The 19,043-nt window shown below is 48.5% G+C and overlaps 1 protein-coding gene across 4 annotated transcripts in view; it reads left to right on the forward strand.

Annotated features, from left to right (window-relative positions):
* The first annotated feature begins 1,312 nt into the window (after nt 1-1,312).
* Nucleotides 1,313-19,043, forward strand: part of Rassf2 (Ras association domain family member 2) — a 41,650-nt gene continuing 23,919 nt past the window's right edge. Inside the window, exons 1-2 of one of the 4 annotated variants that reach the window (XM_048348845.1) lie at nt 1,313-1,331; nt 2,433-2,491. The gene's annotated coding sequence lies outside the window, so the exon portion shown is untranslated. Of the gene's footprint in view, nt 1,332-1,403; nt 1,664-2,432; nt 2,492-4,429; nt 4,787-9,999; nt 10,115-19,043 lie in introns of those variants that run through there. The other 3 variants (XM_048348844.1, XM_048348846.1, XM_048348847.1) reach the window with 3 other exon arrangements.

The raw sequence follows: 19,043 nt of genomic DNA on the forward strand, positions 1-19,043 counted from the left end.
AGCAGCAGGGATCAGTGATGAGGGTCCTAGCCACCTATTGTTATGTGCCAGAAATGTATGGAAGCTCAGTGCAGAAGAGAAGAAAGAACCCCTTACAGAAGACTTTCGGGGTTACCCAAACAAAGCCCTCTAGGCGCTAGGTTTGCCTTTTACTGAGCAATCCCTGAAGATCTGATAGAGAATACTAGGTCTTCAGAATATACTCTCCTTAAGTTCCTCTTGTTACCTAAGGAAGGAGAACGCTTAACTAATACAGAACAGTGGCTCCAGAGAGGAGAGATTAATGAGAGAGATTTGTGTTCACAGCTCAAGGAGAAAGAAGCAGACTTATTTATTTATTTATTTCAATAGAAAAGGCTGATCAGTGGCCTCCTTGTACACAGGGTAGCTGACAGTTCCCAGCACCACCCTGCAGCTGCATTTTTAGGTTCTGCAGACTTTTGTGGCTAGCCTGGGAAGCAGATCACCATTTATAACATTGTTTCTAAGGGAGACGCATTCCAAGATCCAAACAATGAATTTAGTGAAGAATGTTTGGCTCTCAGGCAAATAGGATGAGCTGGTCTGGTCGGGGTGTACCTTGGGCCTGGCCACCCCTTTAGCAGCTAGCCTCCCTTCTTCAGTGTGGGTGGGGGTCGAGAGCGGGGGTTGGGGCCGCAAGGGTGGTAAGCAGATAAGGTATTCGCAGCCAGGGTGCTCCAAGACCTCTTGTGCACTCGGAGTGCCGGGAGGTCCAGGGATGGGGCAGAGGGGGCAGTGAGAGATGGACAAAGAACCCTGGCCTCCTTCACATTGCTGTCACGTCTAGCAGCCCGCGAAGTCGAAGGGGCCGGCTTAGCCCCTACCCAGCTCAAACCCACTGAAGGAAGGAGCCTGGATGTTACAAAACAACACAAATCACACAAAACCCTGCACAATTCGGGGCGCTCGCGTGGGGCCTGCGGAGCTTCGGGACTGCTCCCTGGGAGTGGCTGTCACCGAGCCAGGGGAGCCAAGGGCTTGCGCCAAGTCTCCATCCCAGTTTGGAGAGAGGGTAGCGGCTCTGGGGTGAGGGGAGCCAGCTCATCCTCCGGGCCCCACACTCCTGGCCACTCCGCATCCCCTGCCCCGGGCCGGGAAGGGACGCTGGCCGGCGGATGCTGGGTTTCGCTGGCGGGGACCGGGGACGCGCGCAGACACAGCTTTGTCTAGGAGGGAGGGGAGAAGCTCCGCCCCGTGGAGGGGAGGGGAGAGGAGAGGGAGGGGAGGAAGAAAGGCCAGGGAGAGGGCGGGGCGGGTGGGTGTGAGATGGAGAGCGAGAGAAAGAGGAGGAGAGAGGACGGCCAGACTCGGTAGGGCTGATAAAGGCAGAGGGGCGGGAAGGAGGGCGAAGAGGGGCGGAGGGGAGCCAGGAGGGCGGGGCGCCCGACCCCCCCCCCCCCCCCCCCGCATCACGCTGCCGCTTGCCGGGATCCAGCCTGGCGGGATTGAACCCCAACTGCGGAGAGCTGGCCCAGGCGCCGCTGGAGCAGAGCCCCCCCATGAACCCCCGCAGCGGCACCCCCACTTTGAAACTACACAGTCCTTGTGGTGCACGCGGGATGCAGCTGGCCTCGGACGCAGGCAAGGCGCGGGGCGCGGGGCTCCTGGAGCCAGGCACTGGCGCCCGGTGCTGGGGCGCAAGGTGCGGGGCGCGGGGCGGTCCCCACCCTCTCTCCTAAAGTTTTCCCACGATGGCCCCTCTCAGGCCCAGCTCAAACCGTCAGTCTTCCCCTGCCACCGGTGCCCCATCCTCTCCTCGGCCACAGGGGGTTCCTTGTATCCCGATTGCACAAGGGCCGCGTTGGCGCGGACCCGCAATCCGCCGGCCTCCTGGCCCAAGAAAGTTGTGGCTAGGAGCTGATCCTCCGCTTCTGACCCCCTGGGGGTCCTGCCTTCTCTTGGCCTCGGGGTGGGGGTGTCCCCACCCTAGATCTAGGGTCTCCAGGACTCCCTACCGAAGTGAGGCCGAGCAGCAGGTGCGGGGATCGCAGGCCAGGATAGCCCTGGGGAGGGTGCGACCCCACTCTACCCCCCTTCCTCCTTGTGCATGGACTGTCCCCTAGCTGGGTGGGCCCGGGCCCCGTGGTCCTCGGGCCCTGCCCCGTTGCGGTCTCTTGGTTGGCCTCCGGAGCCGCTGCCCGAGGTCGCTGGGGACCTCGCTTTGAGTTCTCTGGCGCCCCGAGCGAGGGAAGCAGGTGCCTTGCGCTGCGGGGGCCACTTCTGCATTTCAAGGGCTTAGTTTGCTCTTGGCTCGAATGGAGTCAGCAGCGTGGCTGTGGTCTGGCACAGATACTGGGGTTCTGTTTCACTTCAGGGGTGCTACGTGGATTTCGGACGGTGCACAACACCCCTGCGCCTCAGTGACAAGCTGAGCGCCAGGCCTCTCAACGTTTTGTACACTTTATCCCCAGGTGTCTGCTATCCAGGGGTCTAGATCGCACTCTCCGGGGAAGCAGAGGACTGGGACATAGTAAGTACCTTCCTTTTGATGAATAGTGTGTGAAGGAATGCGCTGGCAAATAACTATTTGTCGCGGACCCCACTCGGTTCCTGCCACAATTGGTCTCGGTACAATGGGAGGAAAGAATTAAAAAACTATAGCCCGGAGTCTAAGCCAGGGGCCTTCCTCCAGGAGCATGTGGAGAAGCCATCTGGGGTTGACCTATCTAACTGTTCAGTTCACACTGATGAAGGGAAACTTTTACTACACATGGGCTGAGGGTGAAAGAGACCTCCTGTAGCTGAGATATACTGGGTTTGAGAAGGGAGGCAGAGGAGGTGTCAAACCATGGCTGAGCTTGCTGAACTTGGAGAGTCTGTTTTTGCTGTTGCTGCTGTTGTTTGTTTTTGTGCCAATACTGTAGCTTGAACTCACAGCCTCCTGTTCTCACTTGGTTTCGCTCATGGCTAGTGCTCTACCACGTGAGCCCCAACTCCACTCCTGCCTATTTATTTATTTATTGCTGGTTAGAGATAAGAATATCATGAACTTTTCTACCCAGCTGGCTTCAAACCTTGGAGCCTCAGATCTCAGTCACCTGAGTGGCTAGGATTACAAGTGTAAGGCACCAGCAATCAGGGCTGGATGGCTTTGGAAAGAGAGATAGTTTTTGCTCTGAGAGAAGATGGAGACACAGTATGTAACCTTTCTGGGTACCTAGGGGGTATGGGTTGGTAGAGTTTGGGGTTCCCCCTGTTAGGGAACCTAGCAGGGTAGACTCGCTCCTCCTTTAGCAAATGGGGGAGCAGAGGAAGAATGTTAGGATGGCACAGGATAAAAGACTGTAGTCTTGATTATCCAAGGACTTCATTACCTTCCTGTATGCTGCTGAAATCCCAGCATTCCTGAGGGTAGTCTCTCTGTGCCCATGGGACCCCACAATTCTCCTGGGAGCCTTGCTTTTGGGAAGTTCAGGCCTTCTTTCAAAATTGTGTTATTGAGCCAGATGCCAGTGGCTCACACCTGTAACCCTAGCTACTCAGGAGGCTGAGATCTGAGGATCAAGCCAGCCTGGGCAGAAAAGTCCCCATAAGACTCTTAACTCCAATTAGCCACACAATAACCAGAAGTGGTGCTGTGGATCAGGTGGTAAAGTGCTAGCCTTGAGCACAAAGGGGCTCAGGGGAAGTGCCTAGGCCCTGAGTTCAAGCCCCACAACCAACCAAAAAAATGTGTTATTTTATGAGCCAGTGGGGAATGGTACCCTGCCCCTTGTTGACCCTACCCCTTGCTTTTGGTCTCTCAACTAGCATCCTTGTCCTACCCACCTGGGACATCTCACTAACCCCAGTTCCTCTTGGACTTCTTGGTCTACTAAATGGTGTTGCAGAGCCAGGCTTCTTGTGTGTGTTGTGTGTGTGCGCTGCCTGGGAATGACTGGGGGAGCTGTTTGGAGTGGCGCCCAGGGCCATGCATCTTGGCACCTCTGCTACCTCAAAGGGCTGGACTGTTGGGTTTTGGAAAGAGGATCAAACACAGAAGGGCCTGGTAACTGCTTCAGTTCTCTTCGGGTTATATTGGCAGGAAGTATCCTCACTGCCTGGGAAATGGGGGTGTAGAAATTGCCAGAGTCCTAAGGAGAGCCTAGGAGATGGATTGGGGATCCAAAGAACTGATCCAGGAACTGGCTGAGATTCCTCTGCTCTCAATCAAAAACTGGGCAGATCTCAGTAGAGTGCTTGGAACAGAAGGTTTTTTGTTTTTTGTCGGTCATGGGGCTTGAACTCAGGGCCTGGGCGCTGTCCCTGAGCTTTCTTTACTCAAGGTCGGTGCTCTGCCACTAGGAGCCACAGTTCCATTTTCAGCTTTTAGATGGTCAATGAGTCATATGAGTCTCACAGACTTTTCTGCCCAGTGTGGCTTTGAACTGTGATCCTCAGATCTCAGCCTCCTGAGTAGTTAAGGATTACAGGTGTGAGCTACCAGCACCTGGCTTGCAAGATGTCTTTAAGTAGAGATGCTGAGAACTGGTATGCTGGATTTAATAAAGCTGGGGTGCAGGTAGAAGTCTCTCCTGCCATGTCCCTTCCCTCTTGCCCCTCTTCACAATATTTTTTTAACCCCAATGATATGCTGTCCCATTTAAACACCTCTTTTAGGTGTGGTAAGCATTCACAGGCCCATGATTGCTGGTTTCATTTATTTGTCCTGCTTGTGGGTTCCTTAAGAGGGGCTGGGCAAGCAATGCAGTAAACAGGGCAACCTGGCTGTCCTTGGGTCATTGTTGATTATCCAGGGAGGGCAAACGTGGAGCCTTAATCACAGGTTGGTGAGCTATAAGGATAATAGCTTGTGGCTACAGAATTCCTGCCTGAGGCAGCTGTGGCCAAACCAGAGAGGGAAAATTTCTCAAAGAAAGAGATGGGGAAGAGCAAGCAGTTAATTCCAGTGAGCCAGACAAAGTGACTTTGAAAGGCTTTTCCTCACTCTTTATTTGTAATGGAAAGAGTTTGCCTTGTATTCTATCATTTCCTAGCTGTAGAATATGGGGTAGTAGGTACCATCCTCATCCTGCTTGTGTTCCCTTGGCCCCAACTCCCTCATTTCTGCTGGGATTACGTGAGGACATGCTTTCTGCTGTCTGTGAAGTTCTTAGCAGGACTGGCTTCTTGCTCACTGTAGTCACTCCCTCCCATCCCAGACTACCTTTCTTTCCTGTCTCATTTCCTTGTTCCACCTGCAGTTGCTCTTGAATCTTTATCACAGTGTCTACTTCTGGGAGAAGCCAACCTAAGACAGGCTTTATTCTGTAGTTAAAAGCGGGAAGTTATAACAACTTTCTCCCAGTGGTCCTATAAAGATCAAATGAACTATCTTCTATAGTTAAGTGTGGGGCCTGGCACTCAAGCATTTGGGAAAACACTTGCTGGCTCACTGGTTAATCCAGAAGGGGGGTAATGATGGATTTGAGGATGTAGGAGTGTAGAATCCTACATGAAGCATTACAGTGCTTTGGTGAAATAGGCTGCCCCTAGGTTAAGTGAGAAAAGTTAGGTCATCTGCCAGGAATGTTCATACCCAGGTTGTATTCAGTGGTCCATTGGTAAAGGTTTAGCTACTGACTAACTCTCAGAGGGGTGGCTTGGAGAACTGCATGGTATTTGCCAATTTCGGTGGTATGAATATTTCCATCATGGTTGATTTCAAGCTACCAACATGGTATCACTAAACTCTGAGTTGTCAAGAGTTGTTAAGCAGGAGCTCTTGAGAGGCAGTGGGAGTCAGTTCCAGTATGCAGCTGACTGTGACTGAACTGGAATGTGACCTCAGTGACATCAATTTCCAATTGAATACACAAAGAAAGGGAGGCTAAGAATTGTACTAGGTATACAAAATCTGAGGTACATTTAAGCTCTGCCCTGAATCTCTGACTGAGATAGTTCTGGGGTTCATATAGTGATTATTGAGATAGTTATGCTGAGACTTTTCTGGACCTAAGTTTCCTCATTGCTGAGGTAAGGGCTTAGATGGTCCCATACATCCATTCTAGCCCCTAAAAAGAGCCCATTGCCTTTTCTTTCTGTGCCCCCAGGAATGGGATTCTTTCACGTGCCCCTATTTGTGATGTGGACCATCAGTCACCCAGCACTTGGCAATGGGCAAAAGAATTCAATAGATGTTAACCCACCCCTGTATACCAGGTTCTCTTCATGGCAGGGGCAAGGTGCCACTGCCCCCCCTCCCCCTCCCCAGAGACCCTGAGAGAGGGTTAGGAAGATTTTGGTTTCTCATGGAAAAGACAGTCTCTAACTTTCTGAAATACCGTGCAACATCATAGAAATCCAAATGGAATCCAAGAAAGGATTATAATAGTGTATTATTTAATATTATAGTATAAAGACATATAATAAGGCAGAATTCAACATCCTGGAGTTGTTTCTCTCTTACTGCTCTATGGACACCCTTCCCCCACCCCCAGGGAGTTCCTGACTCAGCAATTCCACTAAGGATATAATTGGACAAGTGCACCCAGAGGTCCCTTGCACTATTATTTATAACAATCAGCAGCAACATTAAAAACTAAAGCTAAATACTATTATAAATGAGTTAATTATGGTTTATCTGTATATTACAATACCATATGTCTTCAAAAAAGCCATGTTATCTATTGATAAACATAAAGAAATACAGTGTATTTCTAAGAAGCAGGCAATAACAGTGTGCTATTTTGTAAAAATCAATCATCTTTGGGATTTGTGTTTAGAAGGATGAATGACAAAATATTAATAATGGTGATGGATTGGATGCTGGAATTGGATGGGGAGATCTTGATTTCGATCTGCTTGTTTTCATAGGTAGTGCATTTTATGTTTTATTATGGTAAAATGTATATCATAAAATTTATCCTTGTGGGGGCTGGAAATATGGCCTAGTGGCAAGAGTGCTTGCCTCATATACATGAAGCTCTGGGTTCGATTCCTCAGCACCACATATATAGAAAAGACCAGAAGAGGCACTGTGGCTCAAGTGGCAGAGTGCTAGCCTTGAGCAAAAAGAAGCCAGAGACAGTGCTCAGGCCCTGAGTCTAGTAATAAATAAATAAATAAATAATTTTTAAAAAATAAATAAAATTTACCCTTGTAAACTCTGTGTGTGCACACACACATGTGCACACGCGTGCACCAATTCTGGGGTTTGAACTCAAAGCCTGGGTGCTACCCCTTAGCTTTTTCTGCTCAAGGCTGGTGCTGTACTATGTGAGCCACACCTCCACTTCTGGCTCTCCAGTGATTAAGTAGAAATAAGAGCTTCATTGGCTTTCCTGCCCAGGCTGGCTTCATACGACAATCCTCTGATCTCAGCCTCCTAAGTGGATAGGATGATAGGCATAAGCAACCAGCACCTGGCCCTTTTAATTATTTTAAATGTATAATTCAGTGGCACTAATTGCATTCACAATCTTGTGCTTATGAATGCCAATATTGCCATTTCTAGAACTCTCCTATCATCCCAAATAGAAACTCTGTACCCCTCATCCTTTCCTTCCTCTAACCCCTAGTAACCTCAGTCCTACCTACTGTCTTAATGAATTTTCCTGCTCTTGGTACCCCTTAGAAATGGAATCATAGGGTATTTGTCCTTTTATGGATATTAATCTTTTCAATGTGCAATAGAAATGAAATTCCTGGGATAGAGTTATAGAATTGCCTCTGTGGTACCATCTCTGGCAGGGCCATGGGTTCCTGGCCGAACTCCTGCCCTAGGGCATGTGTCCGTGTTTCACCTCTATTTCAGCCTAGCAGGGCTGAGGAGGGAAGCCCTGCTGTCCTGGGAGCTGGGCACAGCTATGGCTTGCTGGATGCTGGCAGCTGGACCTCTGGCTCTAGAGTCCCGTTGCTAAACAATCTTATCCCAAGGTTGTCTAGGTGGCTGGTGTGTTTGGGAGGGTGTCACATGGTAACCTTGACACACTACCTGCCCTCAGTGAATGAGCGTTCAGCCTCATAGAAGTGGAGTTGTTGAGACCAGTTTAAACACTTTTTATATTAGACTATGTTAGTTACACACAGGGATTTAATTTCCACCCATGAATATCATGCACTCTGAACAAATTCACCCTTTCTAGTATTTCTTCACATCTCTTCTCCCTGCTGAGTCTCACTTTTTGTTTCAAGACACACACACACACACACACACACACATATATATATTATACATACACATACATACACACATACATATATATTCTTTTCGTGTTAGTACTGGGGCTTGAACTTAGGCTTCAGCACTGTCCCTTTTTGAGCTTTTACATTCAAGGCTCTATTACTTGAGCCACACTCCATTTCTGGCAAGAGTCTCATGGATTTTCCTAGGCTGTCTTCACACTGCAATCCTCATATCTCAGCCTCCTGAGTAGTGAGGATTACGGGCATGAGCCAGGCACCTTCAAGAATCTTTTGAAAAAAAACAAACAAACAAGAAAAAAAAAAGAATCTTTTGAGTGTCCTAAGCCCCCATGGCTAAACTAGACCTGCTAAGAAGCCATCATGGAAGCCCTGGGTATGGCTGTTGGAACCCTTCGTTATATATAGCACAGTGTGTGGTACCAAGGGGCACTTTTAGTTAGAGTCCTGAGGGTTCACTAGGGAGATGAGCAGTAGTAGATGAGTAGTTTCAGATAATCAACACCTTCTTTCCAAAGCTCCATGTTAGATGAGATGTTTGGGGTGAGGATTTGCTCTACTGTGAGTAGGAGGGGGTAATTGGGGCTCTGGAGTAGTGGAATGGGATTCAGTAAAATATATGTGCATTTCAGGTCATGTCTGAGGTTAAAGGAGGTCAGGAAGCCATGGGACTCACAACTAGGAAACCAGGTCTCGTTGCTTTATTCAAGGGTCACAGGAGTCAAGCAGCTTTTCTCTGGCCTTGTTCTCTAACCAAGTCTTTATGTTCTTTAAGTGAGCTCAGGTTGGACCTGCCAGCCCTCCAGCCTGCTGATCCCAGGGTGCAGGGGCTGGGAGGCCTCTCTGGAAGTTGGGATTCTCTAGCCTGGCTCCCTCTTTTCATCTGTCCAGTAGGAGGCTGCCCTTTTGACTTCAGGCAGTTAGGGAAGCATAAAGAAGATTCTCAACAAACATCCTTTGAGGACCTTGTAGGAAAAGTTCTTTCTTCCTACTTTCCTTCCCTCCCTTCTTCCCTCCCTCTCTCCCTCCCGTCCTTCAGTCATGGGGATTGAACTTGGGGCCTGGACACAGTCCCTGAGCCGTTTTGCTCAACAGTAGTGCTCTACCACTTTAAGCCAAAGTGCCACTTCCGGTTTTCTGGTTTAATTAGAGATAAGAGTATCACAGACTGTCCTACCTGGGCTGGCTTTGAACCGAGATCCTCAGACCTCAGCCTCCTGAGTAGCTAGGATTACAGGTGTGAGCCACCAGTGCTTGGCTGAAGGTCTGTTTTGCATATATTTTTAATTTTTTCCTGTAGGGTTAATCAGCTATGATGTTGTAGAAGACTTCCCTTTGGCCTGCTGGGAATGTTCTACAAACACCCAGTGTATTGGGTGTTTCTAGTACTAGGACACAGCTGAGATCAGCTATGTAACACATACATCATTGGATATGTCAATAATGTTAAAAGAAGGAAGGGAAAACTACCTGTTAGTGGCAGGGCACAGTATGCCAGACCCTTCTCCCACATTTCCCAAGAAAGGTACCCATTTTGGGGAATGGAAGAGGCCAGCCGTGTGTGTGTGTGTGTGTGTGTGTGTGTGTGTGTGTGTGTGTGTGTGTGTGTGACGTATGTGTGCAAGTACTGGGACTTGAACTCAGGGAGTGGGGAACTTCCCCTTAGCCTTTCCTCTTCAAGGCTAGTGCTGTACCACTTGAGCCACACTTCCACTTCCTGCTTTTTCATGGTTAGCTGGAGATGAGTCTCATAGACTTCCCTGCTCCAGCTGAGTAGCTGAGGATTACAGGGTAAGCTACTGGCACTCGACAAGGCCAGTCATTCTTGCTTTTCATTTCCAAACCTGACCCCAGGTAACAACTAGACGAAATCCCAAGATCTCTGTACACAAAGCTCAGTCTCAGCCAATAGCACCAAAAAAGGAAGAAGTGCTGGGGTTCCCCTCAGGAAAGGGATGTGAGGTCAGAGGTGAGTGTCAGAGTGGTCTGCGACTTGGCAACCACTCAGTAAACAGGACACAGGGGCCCTCACAGAAAGTTGTGCTTAGAGGAAACGGCGGGGTGGTGGGGGGAGGCGGGGGGGGGGGGGAACAGGAGGCAGCCCTCCTCTCACCTGCTGGGATCAATCAGCATGTCTGCAGAGCTGGGAGACACAGCTCACAGTTGAGCAAGTAGGAGCTTGAGGGATGTGGACCTTAGGCGTGGGGTTGTGGCTTGACTTTCCTGGGAACCAGGGCGCCACTTATTTTTATTTTATTTTTTGTCAGTTGCAGGGCTTAAACTCAGGGACTGGGTGCTGTCCCTGAGCAATTTTGCTCAAGAGTAGTGCTCTACCACTTTGAGTCATAGTGCTACTTCCAGTTTTCTGATGGTTAATTGAAGATAAGAGTCTTACAGGGATTTTTCTGCCCTGGCTGGCTGCAAACTACTATCTTCAGATCTCAGCCTCCTGAACGGCTAGGATTGCAGGCGTCAAACACTGGTGCCAGGTCTTCACTTTAGTCTCTAGTGACTTGACTGAAAGGAAGGTGAATTTGCCTTTTCCAGTTAAGATGTTAAAATTGCCCTAATAAAATCATCTTTGATTTTAAGAAATTCAGGTCAGGAAGTTCTTCCTTGGTTTTATTTTACTGGGTCAGTGTAGTCTCTTCCCATGGTCCATTCTCCTCTGGGACCAAACCAGTTACACAGAACTTCCCTCATGGCTGAATCTTAGTCCACAAGTGGCCTCACCAAAACATACATCAGTGGGAAAGGGCCTTTAAATTTCCTTTGAAACACCCCTCCAAAAGTTCAAAAGCCTTTGGATGCCTGAGGGACTTTCATCTAGCACCCATTCGGTTGAGATGACCTATGGTGGCTCCGGTCCCACTCACTCACCTGCCCAACACCTCTGCCAACTGGCGTGGAATAGGAAATAGGACCTGTAGAAGTAGGGTAGATGAGCAAGACCTGTGCCTGGCCTTTTCCAGAGCTGAGGCTTTTTCTGGGGGTGAAGATGCTTTATGGGGCCTGTGATGGGGAGAGGGCTATGTGACTAAGGGCCTAGCTCTGTAACTACAGTGTCCAGACCCATGAGTAGGCAGGGTCTGCCTCTTCTATGGTCTGTCTACCGAGCCAATCATGTCATCCATCCCTTACCATCCTGCCCTAGGACTCTAGGCCATTTGACTGGTAACTGCAGCTAGAGCCAACTCTCAGCTGGGCACTGTAGAAGGAGCACTGAGCTGCATGCCAGCAGGGTGACCTGGTACAAGTAACCTACCCTCTGGGGCTGTTTCCTCATCAGTAAAATGATGAAAAGCAAGCCTTTCCTAGGGTTCCTGGAAGGGTGAAGATGACACACAAGGGGCCTGTGAATGGCAGAGCCAGCATCTCCAGAGTTTGTAAGGCCTCAATTCCTGACTCCACCTGTCACTGAATCAGAGCCAAGGGCAAGGCGTCTGGATTTTGCACAGCCAGCTCTTCAAGGGATTCTGAAACCCATTGTACCTGGAGGCCTACTCCTCTAGACTGCTGGATCGCTAATTTTACATGACAGCTACCTCCCTGTTGCCCCCAAGAGAAGCTGTAGTATATGAGAATTCTGCTTTGTGAGCTATCTTTTTCTTTTTTGCCCATCAGGGACTTGGACTCTGGGCCTGAGCACTGTCCCTAGCTTCCTTTTGCTCAAGGCTAGCACTCTACCACTTGAGCCTCAGTGACACTTCCAGTTTTTCCTCTTTATATGGTGCCGAGGAATTGAACCCAGGGCTTCATCCATGCAAGGCAAGCACTCTACTGCTAAGCCATATTCCCAGACCCTTATATTTCTTTTTTAATGGGGTTAATTGGTTTAGAGCAGGTCTCTGAGAACTCACAGTAAGCTGGTAAACTGTCCTGTGTGGGTGCTGTCTGGTTGGTCACATGCACAGCTAATGTTTCATCATTAGCACATTATCAAAGGCTCTCTAATCATTCGGTTCCCTAGTTATGGGGAAACTACATTTTGGGAATCTCTGAAACTATCTGTAGTTCTGGGATGAGCCCTTTTCCATGGGTTTCCTTCGTGCTCTTGCTTCTGGGGCAAGGCCAGCCAACCTCTTCTCCAACAATGCTGAAAATTCTGTTTGGGTGGGGGTAAGAGCTTTTGTTCATAATCTGAAGCTTTGGTGTACTTGACCTCTGGGCTCCCTGTGGCACTCCCTCCAGCAGGAGTAGGGGTATGGGGAGGAGGAGTGAGAGGGGGTCCTGGGGGCCTGACAAGGGGATGGAAGAGATTATTCCAGGAAGGCTCCTGGTGAGCATATCTGGGAGAAGACACAGCCTGGCCAGGAAGGGGCCTTCTCTCGACAGACACAGAGTATTGGGTACCATGCCTGGGGCAGACTCAAGTTGATAAACCACTAGGTGGAATCTCTTGCTATCTCTCTCGATCTTGGCAGGCCCCCAGCCCACTGCTCAAGTCTCCCTCCTTGTGTTGCAATGCGGCTGGGGTTTCCTGTTTGCCAGGGGCACTTCCTGCCCTGATCTGAGGAGGCTGAAAGAAGTATAGCCAACTGGGCCCTGTCTCCTCTAGCACTACTCTGTTACAAAACAAATCCCTTAGGACACCTGACCAACTCAGTCCTTAACACTGTGGTATGAACCACTAGGTCATCTAACTTTGTCTTCCAACCTAGGAGATCCAGATTGTTTCCAGAAAAGGGGGGGTAGGGGTCAGGCTCAGAGAAGCATTAGGGACTGGCCCCAAAAGGGGAAGCTGTGGGTTTCCAGCACATATTTCCTGTGTTTCAAGTCTAGAGCCCCAGCTGACTTCCTGACATTTGTGACTTGGTACCTTGGTTTGCAAAAGGGGCTCTTTGCACCCATTCTACCTGCATCTACTGGTCCACACTGTCTCCTTTCTCCTTGGAAATATTAATAATAGCAGTGGATGCTGAAGAGCCAACTTTGTTGGCTTTTAGATGACTCTATTCTTTCCTTTCTTAAATGGCTGCACTGAAATACATTTGATAGTGTTGCCTGGTAGTGTCTAGATGTTTCCCTCAGACTTCATGGCGCTTCTCAGCACTGGCTGTACCTGGCATTATCTGGAAAGGGACATGGTCTGGCTACAGCCTGGACGTGAGGATTTTAGAAACAAACTCTCTCCCCACCCACTTCTCTGCCCCCTGTTATGGAAGGGAAAAGTCACATGTTTTAAGGCCAGCTGCTTCCTTCTCCCAACCCCCATTCTTGGTTTAAACTGGGCCTTTCCAAGGGCCTGGCCACCCTGAGAATTCCCTGTGAAAGCCATCCCTGCCCTAAGGCCATCTGTCCCTTCTCATAGGTGTGTATTCTCAGAGAATGGGGCTGACCTGGTTCTGTACATTAATTATTGTGCTTCTCCCACAGGTCAATGGGAGCTGAGGTGGAAGTGGGGTGGGGTGGGGGTGCGGTGAGCCTCGCTTCTGTTACACAACCAGGAAAAGTTTAAGAAGCAAGAAACAAAAGCATGGCCAGTTGCTACTAGCTCATGCTTATATCCCTAGCTACTCAGGAGACTGAGATCTGAGGATCACAGTTCAAAGCCAGCCTGGGCAGGAAAATTCATGAGATTCTTATCTCCAATTAACCACTAGAAAACTGGAAATGGCATTCTGGCTGAAAGTGGTGGAGCACTAGCCTTGAACAAAAGAGCTCAGGGACAGTGCCCAGGCCCTGCGTTTAAGCTCCACATGACTAACACAAAGGAAAGCAGCCACTAAAGGGGGCTCTCCATCTGCCTCACGTTGGACTTTCCTACCACGTGCTGGGGCTTTCTGTTCTGCTTTTGTCTCCTCTCCTCTGGGGCTTCTCAGCAAATAAGATGAGAGATACTTAAACTATAGTGTCTATCTGGTGTCAGGCTCTTTGACTACACGGGGCGAGGGCATCGGCATTTGGAGGAACCAAGTGGCTAAGCGCAAAGGGATTCTGCTGCCTGTGGAAGATCTCCAGGGCTTTCCCCACCTCCTAGGATTGAGACTTGGTATTTGCTTTCCTCACAGGAAGTTGAGCCTATGAATTTCTGAGGGTTGTGGCGGGGGGGGGGGGGGGGGGGGGAGGAGAGGGGGAGAGCCTCCAGTGGAAGGCTGGAAACACCTGAGGCCCCTTAGAACAATGGTAACAGAACTTTGACCTGCCCAGAGCTTGCCAACTCCATGGCCTAGCTCTGCCCACTGCCAGGTGGGTCCCGAATGGACATGGGTGGGGCATGCATCAATTCCAGCGTGGGGCTGCTGGGGTGGATGCTGCTAGTACACAACAGGTTCCCTTTGTGGGCTGTGGGCTGTGAATTGGCATCCACATCTCACTTCTTAGTTACCTCTGTACCCTGAGACTAGCTCTCACAGGGAATGCCTGTGAGGTCACCTCCTCCCGGGAACCACTCTCTAACCGTGACCGACTGGCACAGTTACAATGCCTCACGGCTGAACAGCCCTGTGCCACGCTCTACAACTCAGGGCCCTCTTGGCAGGCTGTGGCTGACCTCCAGTGGGACTGTGCCACTCTTAGCTCCAATGCTGCTTGGCCCTGCTTTCCTCACTCCCAGGTTTCTCCTAAAGACACTTCAAGAGTGACAGGGGCTGGTGGCTCACACTTGTAATCCTAACTACTCAGGAAACTGAGATCTAAGGATCACTGTTCTAAGCCAGCCCTGTCACGGCACGCTGGGATTTGTGAGGCTCAGGGAGGAAGCTCCAGGCTCAGGTACCAGGTAAGTGCCTGAGGAAGGGCCAGCTGAGCATGAGCACCCACAAACAGGCCCAGCCAGGGATAGCAGGGACCGATCAGAGAAAACAGTAAGTTTGGATGAGTGTTTAGGAAACATGTGAGCTTGGTTGGGTCTGAGGAGAAGGAGGAGGACGCCCACAAACATGAAATACAGGCTTAGGTGGCTCTCTGTGAATGGGATGTGTACAGTTAATGTGTCTTTGCAAGAACATTCCCTTGAGTTTTTGGGAAGATCCTGACCCTAACTTGTCTTTGAATCAGGAGGCTAAGATCTGGGGATTGAGGTTCAAAGCCAGCCAGGTTCTTTTTTTTTTTTTTTTTTTTTTTTTTACCAGTTCTGGGCCTTGGACTCAGGGCCTGAGCACTGTCCCTGGCTTCTTTTTGCTCAAGGCTAGCACTCTGCCACTTGAGCCACAGTGCCACTTCTGGCTGTTTACTATATATGTGGTGCTCAGGAATCGAACCCTGGGCCTCATGCCTTCTAGGCAAGCACTCTACCACTAAGCCACATACCCAGCCCTGTCAGATCCTTATCTCCAGTTAACCACCTAAAAAAGGAGGAAATAGAGCTCAGACTCAAGTGGTAGGGTGCTAGCCTTGAGCAAAAATGCTTACGGACAGTGCCCAGGCCCTGAACTCAAGTCCCAGGCCAGGCACACACACACACACACACAAAGAAGTCATTATGGGTTTCTACACAGGACAAGCTAGGTCCCATTGGCATTCTGGGTGACATCATTAAGGCAAATCCAGAACAAAGCATGAAACTGGTTGTGAGAAGGGAAAACTGACTCATTTGGGGCCCCAGTGAAGGACTGGGTGACTAGGACCTGGGAGGCTAATATCCCATCTAGTGAAGTCCAGCAGTATTCACATCTCCCAAGGGGTGTGTGTGTGTGTGTGTGTGTGTGTGTGTGTGTGTGTGTGTGTGTTAACAGACTTTTTTTGGTGAATATACACTACAATTCAATATACACTTTATTTCCTAAAGTGATTTTTCCTAAAAGCATGTATTGGTTCAGAATTCCTGAAGCAATAAACAACCCTGTTCACAAGAGGAAATTCAGTAGATTTAAGTGTTTAGACTCTCAAAAAAATCAGCTTTATATTAATCACTTATCTGTGGCTTGATGCCTGTAACCCTAACTCCTCAGGAGGCAGAGATTGGGAGAATTGAGGTTTGAGAGAGGCCGGTGTGGCCACAAAACACCAGACCCATCTTAATCCATGGCTGGATGCAGTGGTATGAACCTGTCATCTTAGTTGCATGGGATGTGTAAATAGGGGGATCAAAGTCCAGGCCAGCAGCCTGGGCATATATGTGAGACTTTATGAGAAAAATGAGAACAGAAAGGGATGGGAGTGTAGTTCAAGTTGTAGAGCGTTTACTGAGAAAGTACAAGGCCCTGAATTCCATCTCCAGTACTACCAAAAAGATTTATCTACATAAAGTCTGCTGTCTTTCTTGTTGCCTTCCTTGCTCTCTGCTTTCTGGACATAAGATGTAAGGTGTTCCCATCCAGCGCCTGAGTGCTGCTTGGTGTGTTGTTCCCTCTCCTCCTGTTCTTTCCCATCCTATTGTGGGACATGTTGCTTGTAAACAATTCTTACAAGCATTTTGGAGCACAGAAGGGCTCCATCGGTTCTAGATAATCACAGGGAGTGCAGAAGAGCTATTATCAGCTGGCTGAGTGAGGCCCCCTCTTCAAGGCCACAGATGTTGGCAGCCACCCTTAGAGGAAGTCTCCAATTGAATCCACATTCCAACCCTATAAAGCATCTTCCTCTGACCCTTCCTTGTGTGAGGAACAATCCTCTGTTTAGGATATAACTCTAAATTTCCGGCCCTTTGTTTCTACTGTTGCTGTTTGTCTTATAGTGTATGTAAATTTAGCTTTTTATTTGTTTCTCTCTCCAACTGGCTGAGGATAGTCAGAGATTTGTGGTAGTGGTTGGAAAGTTCATGAAGAGATATAGAAGTCTTTGAGACAGAAGGGTTGAGTCCTAGATTCATTTACTTCTCATTTCAGTCTAACAACATAACAGATGTATTTATATAATCTCCTAATACTCCTTTCCTAAGAAAATGTAAAAGCAAGAATAAAGGTGTATGGGGAAAAGTCAGGCCAAGATAGCATGATGGGGCAACATGAACTTGTGGGTTGGATTTATTGCTATGATCTTGATAAGATCACCCACTAGCTGGAAGGTTATATTGCTGCAGAGAATTGCCATGTTTGGGCCCATCAGACCACTTGCTTTGGCAGCACTCAGATATGAACTCAGGGCATTAAGCTTGCTAGGCTGGTGCTTTACCTCTTGAACTCCCAGGAGGACTACTTACTTTGTACCAATATAGTAAGTAAAAAATGATTATGAGCTGGACATCAGTGGCTCACACCTGTAATACTAGCTACTCAGGAGGCTGAGATCTGAGGATTGTGATTTGAAGCCAGCCCAGGTAGGAAAGTCCATGAGACTCTTATCTCGTTAACCATCAAAAAGTTGGAAGTGAAAGTGCGGCTTAAATGATAGAGCTATAGCCTTGAGCACAAAACCTCAGAGATAGCACCCAGGTCCTGAGTTCAAGTTCCAGGACCCCCCCCCCCCACACACACACTCATGGAAGTAGAGAATATCTTCACAGATTTATTAAGAATTATAAGTAATTTTTTTCTGTGAACATGTTCATTTTTTTCAAAAGGGTGTTCTTTCTCATTCATTCATTTTATTGTGTGGATCCTGGGACTTAAACTCAGGGCCTGGGCACTGTCCCTGAGCTTTTTTGCTCAAGGCTAGCTTAACTTCTGGCTTTGGTGGTAAATTGGAGATAAGAATCTGATGGATTTTCCTTCTTGGGCTGACTTCAAACTGTGATCCTCAGATCTTAGCCTCCTTAGTAGCTAGGATTACAGGCATGAGTCACCAGCACCCAGCTCAACATTTAAATTTTTGATGCATGTATTATTTCTTTTGCTGGAAGGAGTAGAGAGATTTTGCTTCCCCATCTTTCTCTTTCCAAAGGCCTGTCCATTTTCTAGTGACGTTTTGTGGTTAAACTATCTTTCTATGTTCCCAGATATATTTGGGTCTATTTCTGCATGCTATATTGTTTCATTGATCTGTCTATTCTTTCCTCTAGTACCAAGTAGACTTAATAACTGTAGAGATGGCTTACATTTTCTAATTGGTATTCTCAGTAGATTTAAGAGGATATGATATCAAAAGGGTATTATCTTCAGAGCAGGGCAGATTGCTTTCAGATGTAAAGAAAAATGACTAAATTATAGGTTATGACAGAGGCAGTGAACAAAGAGAGAGTCCTGTAAGAAATTCAGTCAGTGAATTAGAAGGCTAGATGGAGGATTCTGGGAAAATAAGGGCTGAAGAATGTAAGTGAAAATGGCATGAGACTTGGAAAGATAGCTTAGGAGTGGATAGATGGATGTTTGGAAGGGTGGAGGGCTAGATAGGCCTAGACAAAGGAAATACAAGTTTACAAATGAAGAACCAAGAGTAAAAGAAAGAGGAGACATAACCAAAAAAAACACAGACCAGAATAACCCTTTTCCTGGATGAAGACAGATTTTTGTGTTCAGGGTGAGGAGGGTGTCATTGGCCAGGCATATTCATCAGTATTCATCTGATCCCAGCTGAAACCAGGCTGTGGAATTGCCTGGCGGAGGTCCCATGAACTTCATGTGGTTTAAATCAGGCTCCGGGCTTCCCTTCCTTGGGCTCCCACCACCAGCTCCTGGCTCCATTGACCATGGCTTCCTCCAAGCATTCAGAGCTTCCAGAGATAATAGAACAATGCTGTACCTCTTGTTTTCCCTCCTCCTACAGGGTCTCCTCTTCCTCAGCCAACTGGGCTCTTCAGAGCCCTGGCTTAGTCCTCTTTATTCTCTCCCTGGTGACCTCATTGCATCTCCTGACTTCATAGGCTTGCACACAGTCCCCCATCCTGCACAGTTGGGGTGTGTGTTTCTTGTGCTTGGACACATTATCTCTCACCTTTGCTATTGCCTCTTCATCTCTTAATTGGAAGGTCAGTTCTTCCAGAATGCTTCTAGGACCCCCATCCAAGTTCAGATGAGGAGTTCTTCCTACGTGCTGCCATCATAATACATTGTTTGTGGAAACTTTAGAAAGACCCTCTG

This window comes from Perognathus longimembris, chromosome 6 (assembly GCF_023159225.1).
Source record: "Perognathus longimembris pacificus isolate PPM17 chromosome 6, ASM2315922v1, whole genome shotgun sequence".
NCBI classification, from domain to species: Eukaryota; Metazoa; Chordata; class Mammalia; order Rodentia; family Heteromyidae; genus Perognathus; species Perognathus longimembris.